Here is a 12,230-nt window from a genome sequence, read left to right as displayed (position 1 = left end):
GACGCTAGACCCCCTGTAGCCCCCCGAGAGGCCTGGCTTCCTTGATGGGTTTCACCAGCCACTTTCCCTCCGCTACCCTTCTCCCCAAAATGGAAATGTTTTGATTAGAAGAAAGTCACTAAAACAAAATCTTTCTAAAACTTTCAAGTTATTTTACAACATTCTCATCTCCTTTTCTACTGGGGCTGCCCAAAGGGTAGTGCAGCCGCCTCTGTGCATCAGGTGTGCATGTCCATCCTTTGTGAATTTGTAGTGTATGCGGGTGATCGTGGGTGAGTCTGTGACAGCAAAGCGGCCAAGTCTTCCCCCAGGGCTTGAAAGTTCAAGGTCACACAAAGGGGGCCTGATGTTGCTAAAACCTGTATGAGACTGCTGCTTCCACTAGGAAGAGGGACAGCAGCAAGGATGTAACTTGTCATCAAAGTTTGGTAATAAGTCACTGCAGATATTGAGCAAGAAAGGAGACTTTCTTGTGTTAAATAAAGAAAAAAAAAATCCTAGGAATAGAATTACCATGATGTGCTGTGCTAAGTCACTTCAGTGATACTGGACTCTTTGTGACCCTATGGACTGTAGTCTGCCAGGCTCCTCTGTCCATGGGATTCTCTAGGCAAGAATACGGCGGTGGGTTGCCATTTCCTCCTCCAGGGGATCTTCCCAACCCAGGAATCAAACTCACATCTCTTCTGTCTCCTGCACTGGCAGGCAGGTTCTTTACCACTAGCGCCACCTGGAAGCCCATATGACCCAACAACTCCTCTACTGGGCATATACCCTGAGAAAACCATAACTGAAAGAGCCGTATGTACCCCAACATTTTGTCGCAGCACTATTTACAATAGCTAGGACATGCAAGCAACCTAGATATCCACTGACGGATGGATAAAGACATTATGGTACATATATATTACTGAATATTACTCAGTCATATAAAAGAACACATTTGAGTCAGTCCTAATGAGGTGGATGAACCTAGAGCATGTTACATGGAGTGAAGTAAGTCAGAAAAACCAGTATCATATATTAATGGAAATATATGGAATCTAGAAAGATGGAACCTACTAGCAGGGTAGCAATGGAGATGCAGACATAGAGAACAGATTTGTGGATACAGTGGAGGGAAGGAGAGGGTGGGATGAACTCAGAGAGTAGCATGAAAACGTATAAATTACTGTATGTAAAACACATAGCCAGGGGAAATTTGCTGGATGATACAGGGAGCTCAAATCAGGTGGCCGGTGATGACCTAGAGGGATGGGATGGGGTCAGGTGGGAAATGGGAGGGAGGTTCAAGAGGGAGGGGTTATTCATCTTGATGTATGAGTATCTATGGCTGATTCATGTTGATATATGGCAGAAACCAACACAATATTGTAAAGCAATTATCCTCCAATTAAATTTTTAAAAAAAAAAATAAAAAGCATAAAAACTAAAAAAAAAAAAAAAAAAAGAATGGTGGCTGATTTAGAAAAAAAAGCAAATGAGTACCCCAGGGGATTCCAGGGTGTGTCCGTCTTTGCCACTACACACGGCCCCCCAGAACTGCCTCCCCCTCCAACCGCCGTCCAAACGAGGACCTTCCTCTGCCATCTGAAGTCCCACACCTGGCTCTGTTTAATGGCTTTAAACTCCTGTGGCAAAAACCCCTGACACATCTATCTACCTGGTGACCTGGACAATCACATGTCTTTTAGGCAGTGAGAACTCACCCCCAAAGTGGGCAAGGAATTGAAACATACAGCTCTCCTAATTAAACCGTCTCTCCCTGGATCAGGCCCCCTGGCTGGGGAAAAGGATTCCATTCTGTGTGGGGAACATGCTGGTATGTGCTCAACCTGGCATTCATCCACCCTCTTGTGATGACTCTCTGCCATTCCCTGATTGGGAAAGATTTGTTGTTGTTGCTACTGTTCAGTTGCTAAGTCGTGTCCGACTCTTTTCGACCCCATGGACCGCAGCATGCCAGGCTCCTCTGTCTTCCACTACCTCCCGGAGTTTGCTCAAATTCAAGTCCACTGAGTCAGTGATGCTATTCAACCATCTCAGCCTCTGCCATCCCCTTCTCCTTTTGCTTTCAATCCTTCCCAGCATATCAGGGTCTTTTCCTATGAGTCAGTTCTTCACATCAGGTGGAGTTTCAGCAACAGTCCTTCCAAAGAATATTCAGGATAGGGAAATGGCTACTCTCAAAGACAAGAGAAAGACCATCTCAGTCCCACGGTCATACAAAGCCTCTCGTGTCAATTCTCTTTCATTGTAGACTTCAAAGCATGCATTTTTGAAATGCCTCAAGAACTTCAGGTATGAAACAGCTCCATTTCATGCAGGTCATGAGAATAAACCCTCGAGGTCAGCCTGCAATTCTGATATTCTCCACACTACCAGAAGTAGATCTCTTTCATGTAGCAAGTTTTCAGGTGAAATGTACTTGGCCACAGTGGGATGTGGGCTACAGTGCTTTTCTTCTTAATCCACCTTCTCTGGTTTCTAACTCAAAGTGAAAGTGAAAGTGAAGTCACTCAGTCGTGTCCGACTCTTTGTGACCCCATTGGACTGTAGCCCACCAAGCTCCTCTGTCCATGGGATTCTCCAGGCAAGAATACTGGAGTGGGTTGCCATTTCCTTCTCCAGGGGATCTTCCCGACCCAGGGATCAAACCCAAGTCTGCCGCATTGCAGGCAGAAGCTTTAACCTCTGAGCCACCAGGGAATCCCTGAGCCACCAGGGAATCCCTCAACATCCCTCTCAATTCTATCATGCCCATTTCACAGGTGGTGAAACTGAGGTAGAATGGCATGTAACCTTGCGACCTGATGCACTGTAGCCCATCAGGCTTCTCTGTCCATGGAATTCTCCAAGCAAGAATACTGGAGTGGGTAATCATTTCCTCCTCCAGGGGATCTTCCCGATCCAGGGATCGAACCTGGGTCTCCTATATTGCAGGTGGATTCTTTACAGTTTGAGCCACCAGGGAAGCCCTTTAGAGACAAGAGAGGGGACGCCAGACGTAGAAGCCCTGACCTGGCTGGCTGCTCCTTGCACCAGGCTCTGCTCACCCAGTTGCCTCTGCTCATACTGCCCCACAAGGCGCTGCTGGCCCGTGTAAAAGCCACAGGTCCCCATCTCCTCTGGATGAGGTCTGCTCAGGATCCCATGATCAAATGTGTCCCACTCAATTTTCCTCCCTTGTCAAAGGGACCCTAATGGTTCCATGGCTCCCTTCTTCTGAAATCAAAGCCCTTTGCAAACTCTCCCATTAATTTATATAAACTGTCTAGTAAGTAAAGTGAACTCAGGGCATGATTACCCCTATTTCAGAGATGAAAGCCAGAGACAAACAGGGTACTGCGCAAGGTCCCGTAAACGGCTGTATTGCCCAAGTTCCTACAAACTGTTACCACAGGCCAGAGTCCCGTCCTATCCTGGTATTCTGACTTCACAAGTGACACAGAGGAGAGATGAGGGTAGTGTTTAGTTATAACGTTATCTGAGCTGCAGAGATTACAAGCCCAGGCAAGCCGCTGAACACCTTGGCCCTCCCCAGTCCCTGCCTCCCGGGTAGAGGTGGCTCACAAAGATGCCCGCTGACCTGAGGAGTGGGCAAGTTCCACCTTACAAGATTTACTGAGGCATCGCCCACCCCTGCAAGTTAATTTCTGATGCCTTTGCTTCAGAAGTCCACAGACACTGCCTGATCCCAAGACACCCATGGAGGCTGAGAGCAGCAAGCGTTTCTCATAATTTGTAGAAGGGGTTGGGGATGGGGGTGGAGAACAGACAGTATTCTGCCCAGGCCCACAAAGCAGGTACCCCCAAAGTCTGGGGTTACCCATCTGCTGCCATCAGTGTTCTGCCTCCAGATCATCCAAAGTGGCAGAGGAATCCAGACTACTGGTTCTCAAACTGGCCACAACCCAGGGAAGCCATCAAGTGGAGGACAGGGTCGGGGAAGGGTTATGGAGAAGCTCTTGGGGATACATAGGCCATATGCTTTTGCCTCTGGAGGCCTAACAACTCCAGTGACCTCAGCCCTCGGCACTGTGGCCCTGGACTGGACCCCCTCCCACTTACCACAGTGCCCAGAAGGAGCCTGGGCACTTCTCGGGCAGTGCCTGCAGACTGCCCATGGGAGGGGCCAAGAGAGAAGAGGCGAGGCGAGGAGAGGCAAGCCCCTTGATGGCAAGGAGAGTTCTTGTCGGCCGCTGTATCCCCAGGGCCCGGCAGAGGCTGACACACAGCGCAGGGAATGCTAAGAAAAACAGCCGGCGGCAGGGAGTTGGCTGGTGGGCAAGTCACACGGGACACGGGGTGATGAGGGCGGGGCTTCTTCTATCTTCAGCCTTCATTCATTTATTCCTGCTTCACTGAATGAACATTTAAGGAATAGTTAATATAAGGCAAGGACAGAGCATGGCTCCAGATGAAAGCAGGAAGGGTAAGTGGGAGCAGAGGGAGGGGAATAAATGTTTACTGACTTCTGATTACGAACCAGACACAGACTTATGTTAAAACTGATGCTCTCTAGGAACTCAGTTCTGTTTTTTAAAAAGAAACATCTCAACAGGAAGCACAGTGAACACAGGTGAGAGTGGAGTGAGGAGTTGGTAGGGGGTCAGCTCTGAGGGACTGGGGTGCTGGGAGCCCAGGAGGCCTCCCTGTAGAGGAGACTGGTGTTAGAACAGGAGTCAGAGGGTCAGGGGCAGGTGACAGCAAGGCCGCCACGGGAGCCACTCACAGAGCGTCCACAGGCACAGAGACAACAGCTCTGTGCGGGGTGCTACCTCCCACCCTAAGGAGATCAGACTGGGACTGAGGCAGAGATCAGACTGGGACCTAGCCCGGAAAGGAACAGGAGCTGATCTGTGTTCCCTTCACTGAGAAGAGACAATGTATTACCGATTGCTCACTGAGAGAGAAACTTCCTCTTTTCTTTTCCTTTCCTTCCTTCCTGTCTTTCTTTTTTCTCCTCTGAGCTTTCACCCCCAACATAGCTCACAAACCCAGATGCCTACACAAGTAGGTGTGTCAGAGACTGTCTCCCCTGAAAGCTCCATCCCAGCTCGGGCACCTCCGGGAGGGCAGGCCCAGCGTGACCAGACCTGCCTGGTCTCCAAGGGAGGCTAGAAACCCACAAGCTGTGACGTCTCCCCATTTTTAAATTTCAGTAACCAGTTCAAAGTTGTAACAACCGCGGGGTGCGCTGTGGTTTGCCACCTGACATCAACATCACATCCTCCACGAGAGACACATGCGGGGAGGACAGACTCCGCAGAAGGAAGGCACATGTGAAAGGGGTGAGAAGACAGACATTTCTCAGGTGTCCTGGAGCCCAGCTTCTGCCTTGGTGTAGGGGCTGACCAAGCTGGAGCAGCGCCAGCCAGAGACAAGGCGGCAGTCTCCAGGTGTGACCCTGGCCTGGCCAAACCTCACAGCATGGGAAGGGGTCATGAACTCTCCGGCCACTGGTTCTGCTGCTTGCCGTCTTGCCCTCATCTTCTTTCCACTACTCTCTATCTTAATGAAATCGAGCTCATGTACCTTGAACACGGGAAACACGATCGAGTGGAAGATAATGAGGCCCCGAAGTGACTACACAACCCCCGGTGGATGGAGGCCAAAGCGCTGCCCTTGGTCACTACTTCCTGAGACGGTGGCTGCAGAATGTCCTGATGGGACTCCTGCCAGGCCTCAGCTCGGCAGCCCTCCAGATCTGACCTCAAGCGGGAAAACAGCAAGGTATTGATGGCTCCCGTTCAGTGAGGACCTATCCTGGGACTGTTCAGCTCAACAACAAATACTCCCAACAGATATTAGCTCCTGTGCAAGGATAAACTCGCCGGGCGGAGGAGAGGGCGGGGGATGGGGAGTTAAATCTGAAAGCATAACTCAGCATTTTCTAAACAGGAGGGCGCTCAGATCAGAGTAGGGTGTGCAGTCCTAGAGACGGCTGGTGGTGCCCCTCACCCCTTGCTTCTGCATACGCCTGCTGGGTGCAGAACAGAAACAGAATCTGAGGACTGAGGTCCTAGGTTTGTGCTTTGGCTCCTCAGCTCCTTAGCTGTGTGACCTCAAACACGTCCCTTAACCTCAGTTTCCTCATCTGTAAAATGGGCAGCATGATGATAATCCCACCTTGGGGGCTGCATGTGTGCCTGGCATGAGCAAGCAGCCCTGGGAGGGCTTTGTCATCTCCTGAGTCCAGAATAAATATTAATCATTCTGCCTCCTGGGGGACAATCCGATGATTTGAGGTGACTCCTGAGTCTCCAGGGTTCAATACTGAGTTAAGGAAATAACTGCTATTTCTGAACCATAACCCATAACTCTGACTGAGCCAGTGCTTCTGTTTTCCTGGCTCCACCAGGAGCTAAAGCACTGGCTCTGATTACTCCCCTCCTCACCCTTACCAGCCAACCTTTCCTTGCCAACTATTTCAAGCCTGAAATCACACTGCAAGGAGAGTTGTAAAAGCCTTGGCTTTTCTTGTCCCTTTTCCACATCTCCCTAGGGCAGCACAAGAAGCTGTTACCAAGGCAACCTGCATAGTTCAATCTCCGCGTGTTATTTGGAAATGGCCCCATTTCTCCCCTTGTGACGAAAACACCTGTGGCTGCCTTAGAAACCTTTCTAAGCCTACTGCTTAATGAGGAAATATGTTCTGACCTGATTAAGTTTTCTTTTCCCAGGATGATTTCGACTGTTAAATCAAGAAAGCAGACATTCGGTCACCTAACTTCCCACAGGACTTGACAAAAGCAAATCACCCATCATGCACTTCTCACTTGCCCCCAAACACCGTCGAACTGACCTGCCTTGACAATCTGAAAAGGTGGTATGTACCAGAAGTCTTCCAGAAGGAAGACTTCTTTTGTTTCATTTCTAAGCAATTTCTGGAGTTGGGATTGGGGTCGGAGATCCCTCCATACTTCCCAGTGCTAAATAGTTAAAACAGTGTGAAAGGCAGTAGAAAGAGTTCAAGGCTTGAGAGTCCAATATTCTGGATTTAAATCCCAGGTTGACCTTTTACTGGGCTTTAGACAGTAAAGAATCTGCCTGCAATGCAGGAGACCCAGGTTTGATCCCTGGGTTGGGAAGATACTCTGGAGAAGACTGGAGTGGCTACCTACTCCAGTATTCTTGTCTGGAGAATTCCATGGACTGGTAGAGGAGCCTGGCAGGACACAGTGCATGGAGTTGCAAAGACTCAGACATAACTGAGCAACTAACTCAACAACTTGACCTTTTACTAGTTATGTGACCTTGGGCAAATTATTCAGCCCCCTAATTCTGTTTCTTACTGGTAACACGAGAGTAACTCTACCAACTTCATGGGATGGTTATAAGAGTTTAGCAAGAAATAAACACGAAAACTTCTGGAGGTGCTAGGAAAACCACCAAGCCAGCGCTAGGTAGCATTAACTCATGCACTCTCACACTTTTTCAAAAGATGGGGAAACAGTGTCAGATTTTATTTTTGGGGGCTCCAAAATCACTGCAGATGGTGATTGCAGCCATGAAATTAAAAGACACTTACTCCTTGGAAGGAAGGTTATGACCAACCTAGATAGCATATTCAAAAGCAGAGACACGACTTTGCCAACAAAGGTCCGTCTAGTCAAGGCTATGGTTTTTCCTGTGGTCATGTATGGATGTGAGAGTTGGGCTGTGAAGAAAGCTGAGTGCTGAAGAATTGATGCTTTTGAACTGTGGTGTTGGAGAAGACTCTTGAGAGTCCCTTGGACTGCAAGGAGATACAACCAGTCCATTCCAAAGGAGATCAGTCCTGGGTGTTCTTTGGAAGGAATGATGCTAAAGCTGAAACTCCAGTACTTTGGCCACCTCATGCGAAGAGTTGACTCATTGGAAAAGACTCTGATGCTGGGAGGGATTGGGGGCAGGAGGAGAAGGGGACGACAGAGGATGAGATGGCTGGATGGCATCACTGACTCGATGGATTTGAGTTTGAGTGAACTCCGGGAGTTGGTGATGGACAGGGAGGCCTGGCGTGCTGCAATTCATGGGGTCGCAGAGTTGGACATGACTCAACGACTGAACTGAATTGTTGTAAAGTGCTGCCCGACAACCCTTCAAGGCTCCCAGCTAGGCCCATGTGGGAGAACGCTGAAAGAGCAGGTTCCAGAAGGCAGCAAAGGATATGGCTTTCTGAAACAGACTCCAGACCAATCTGAACAAAGGTCCACACATATTAGGGGACCCATACATCTATGGGGGATGTATGGTCTCTCAGGACAAGGCTTTTGGAGCGCATTATCATCAGGACATTAATATTTACATGACTGGATGCTCCTCAGGCCCCTGAATAACTCCATCTGATGCCTCTTTCCCCAGAGACAGGTTCCAAGTGAGAAGACCCAGGGGTGAGGGGCCATTTACTGTGCCAAGGGCAGGAAGGCACCCATATCACCTTTTTTCTCCCCAAACTAGGTTCCCCTCCCGACCTCCACTTCCAGCAGCCTTCCATCCTCACTTCTCCCCTCCAGGCTCGTTCCTTCACCTGTGAGGTCCACCACCAGGTTTGATCTAGTCATTGTTCAAATGTCTTTTAGGTGCATCCATCGCTATCCTTTCACAGACTCCAAAATGGGACTTCCTACCTCCAAATTGCCAGGCACCTAGGGATTAATGTTTTTTTAAACACTGCTTCTAACTCCATCCAACCTTCCCTGAAGCTCACCATCTATTTGCTTTCCCCTTCCCTCTTCTGTTTATCTCTCCACCACCTTGGCTGGGAAGAGTCTAAGCATAGCCTGACATGCTGTCAGGACCTGCACCTCCATCCTCTTTCCCCATGTGCCTCCTGAGCCCATTCCTGATGTTTTCCAAAACTTTATCAACCCCCCAGCGCTCAGGACACGTCACAGAGGCCATGCTCTGGGCGAAGGGGTAAGGGAAGAGCCGCACTCTCCCAGCTCAGTCTTCCCATTGACATTATGGGGGTCCCCAAGGCACCTTCCAGGAAGGCAGTTGGAAAACCCCAGCCCTGACCCCTCACTCCTGTTGATCCCCATCATCCCCTCCACCACCTGCCTTATCCCCCATCCTCCAGCAGGGCACAGAGGGAGTGAGCGAGGGCAGGCTCTGCACAGTAAACAGTACTTGGTTCTCACAGAGCACATGGGAAAGCTGGAGTGGTCTTTGGGAGAAGCAGTAAGGAGGGGCAGAGGTGGCTTACTTCATCCCCCTAGACCTCGGTCTCACCTGCAACACAGGAGTTTTACAAGGACAAATGAGTTGGTCCCAGGGAAAACTAACACCCTGTTCTCAGGCCAGGTTCAATAAAGGGTCGTGATTCTTATTACCATGGCTGAGTTCCCACATTCTGATGTTTTAACTCAAGCCCTTCTTACATGGACACTAAGGAGAGAAAACCTCAGATTTCTCCAGAGATCACATCAGTCAATAGGATGACAGAACTCAGATGGCTGGATGGAACTCAGATCAATAGCATTCAGCTTCAGTCAATACGATGGCCAAAAAAATAGGCCATCTAACAAGTAGTCCATTCTGGAAACTTCCCGACAGTAAAACACAGCCCAACCACTTAAGAGAAGCCTCCTGCTTGTCTGCCCTGCGGCTCTGATGTGAAAATAAAAACATGCTAAGCTATTTCACATCGAACTTTCATTTCTTTTTATTCCATCCCAACTGCTGAGATGACTCAGAAAGGATCTCGCTCTGCAGCTGGCAGTCTTCCACCCCACCCCACACTTTCTCATCTGCAGACCAGGCTGAGCAAACAGGTTCAACCATCCCAAGGATCAAGATGAAGGTTAAGCCAAAGACACACTCAGGGCAAATAATAGGAATCTGTACAGGGTCATGCTACTGGGTCTGTTTTACCTCGAAGATGAGGGGCCTCGTTCTCCAAGCTGACCTGGGGCCATCCTAGGCTGGTATAGAGTGAGGCCAGCTCCAGACACTACCTCTGCCAGCCATGTCTGACCCTACAAATTTCTGGGTCCAGCAGAGGCAGGTAGGTGCGTTGTCGGGGTGGGGGGGGGTGGCAATAGTGTAGTCACGGAAAAAGAGAAACCAGGCCTGAGCCTCCTCAACTCTACTCATGACTCAGGCAGCAATCTACAGAGGCCATCACCACACAGGTGAGACAGGGCTGAGCTGTATCAGCACCACGGTGAGCTCTAGACTCCTCTCCCTCCTGGTGCACAGGAGCCATAGGAGCCAGGGTCTCTGGCAGCTTCCTGCCTGGTTTTAGCAGACTCAGCCTTCTCCAGCACTCTTCCACATCCTCCAGGAAAATCCAGAGAACACAGTCAATCAGGGCTGCTGAAGACTGGTTTTTAAAACACCCAGTGTTTGGTATCACACTCAAAACCTTGTGCTCTTCAGCTTGGCATTCAAGGCCCTGCACCAGCAGAGCCTGAGCCTCCTCTTCCAGCTGTATCTCCCTCCACGCCTCCATGGGCTGTGGACTCCACTTGACTCTCTGTTCTACCTATTCCCAGAACAAACTAAAAGCTTCCGATCACCTGGCAGATATTCCGCATCTTTTTAGATAAGATAGATAAGATAAGATGGGGACCCTGTCCTCTAGGAACCCCAAGGTTTGCCGCTCTGTCTTTGCTCTTACTATTCTGTCCGCCTAGCCTGGAATTTCTTCCCTATGCCTTCTCCAGCTTGAAAATGCCTGGTGATCCCTTATTTTCAGCTATCTCGGAAGTATTCCTTGCTCTTTTCCCAAAGACATCATCCTGCCCTCCCATGGTGCTCTTTACATGAAGTGAAGTGAAAGTATTAGTCACTCAGGTGTCCAACTCTTTGCAAGCCCATGGATCTTCCAGGCTCCTCTATCCATGGAATTCTCCAGGCAAGAATACTGGACTGGGTAGCCATTCCCTTTGCCAGGGGATCTTCTCAACCCAGGGATTGAACCCAGATCTCCCACACTGCAGGTGGATTTTTTACTGAGCTACCAGAGAAGCCCAACACACCATGCAGCAATGTCTATGTAGGAATCAGCATGATTCTCCAGCAAGACTGGGAGATTCCCAAGGGCCCAGCATATGTCTCATTCACGCCTGCCTGCCTGCACCAAGGTCAAGGCCTATGCATGCACGAGGTCTCCAGTGAGTGCTGACAGCAGGGGGACCTTCTGTTTTTGGCAGACTTAGAGGAGCAGGGTCCAGACTTACTCTGCTGCTTCAAACAACTCCAAACCAGACAAAATAAATGTAACAACAGTTTCCAGACACTGGATGTGAGGCAACAGAGGATGGATTCCTCAGAGGGTCAGAGCAAACGAGGTTAGTTCTTCTCGTCCCAACTCTAGACAGTTTCCAGGCCATGGCACAGGGAGGGGGTATCCAGGAAAAGTCCAACAGTCTCCCCAAGTTGGGAAGAGAGAGCTGGGACTCTAGGTAGCCAGAGTTCACAGGAGACAGATACACACAGAGAGATCTGTGGAAATCTGCAGGAGATCCCCCTCCAGGTTTCTGCTGAGTGTTGACAGTACTGGTCAGGATTAGAGCGAACAATCCTTGAGCCTCACATTGAGCCAAGACTAATTTGTGCCCCAACCCACCAGAGTGGAATTACCTCGTAACTCATAGAACATCAGTAGGGCACTGAACATGGCGTTGCTTGGTAGTGTGAAAATTAATGGTGGTATAAAGGCTGGTCTCAGCTATCACTGCTGAACAGTAAGCCTTCAAAAGATCACACCATTTTCAAGTAACTTAACTGTCCTCAAACAATTCCAAGACTATTTATAAAAATACAAAAGTAACCAGAACCCAACAGGGCAAAATTCCCAACATTCAACATCTAAACAAAAATTTTCAAATATACCAAGAAGAAAATATAATCTATAATGAGGGGAAAACCAATCAGTAGAAACAGATTCAAAAATATAGATAATATAACTAGCACACAAGGACATTAAAATGGTTCCTATAATTATCTTCCATATACTCAAAATGCAAAAGAAGATTAAGCATGTTAAGCAGTGACAAAAAAATAAAAGACCCAAATCAAACTTCTAGAAATGGAAACTACAAATGTCTGATATAAACCATGCCATACGGAAATAAGAGCAGATTAGACACTACAGAAGGAAAGATCGATGAACTTGAAGAAACAGAAACTATGCAAAAGCAACCACACACATACACACACAAACCGGGGAAAAGGTAAATTCAGCATCAGACAGCTGTGGAACAACTTTAAGAATACTAAAATACATGTGACGGCAT

General features: G+C 48.8%; 1 protein-coding gene across 1 annotated transcript in view; it reads right to left on the bottom strand.

The window, feature by feature from the left end:
- Positions 1-7,091, bottom strand: part of VPS37C (vacuolar protein sorting 37 homolog C (S. cerevisiae)) — a 19,609-nt gene extending 12,518 nt beyond the window's left edge. Inside the window, exon 1 of the mRNA XM_010839620.1 lies at positions 4,072-7,091. The gene's annotated coding sequence lies outside the window, so the exon portion shown is untranslated. The remainder of the gene's footprint in view (positions 1-4,071) is intronic.
- Positions 7,092-12,230: the final 5,139 nt, after the last annotated feature.

This window comes from Bison bison, unplaced genomic scaffold (assembly GCF_000754665.1).
Source record: "Bison bison bison isolate TAMUID 2011002044 unplaced genomic scaffold, Bison_UMD1.0 scf7180017864124, whole genome shotgun sequence".
NCBI lineage: Eukaryota > Metazoa > Chordata > Mammalia > Artiodactyla > Bovidae > Bison > Bison bison.
The sequence above is the reverse complement of the archived record's forward strand: the minus strand, read 5'-3'. Positions and strand labels throughout refer to the sequence as shown.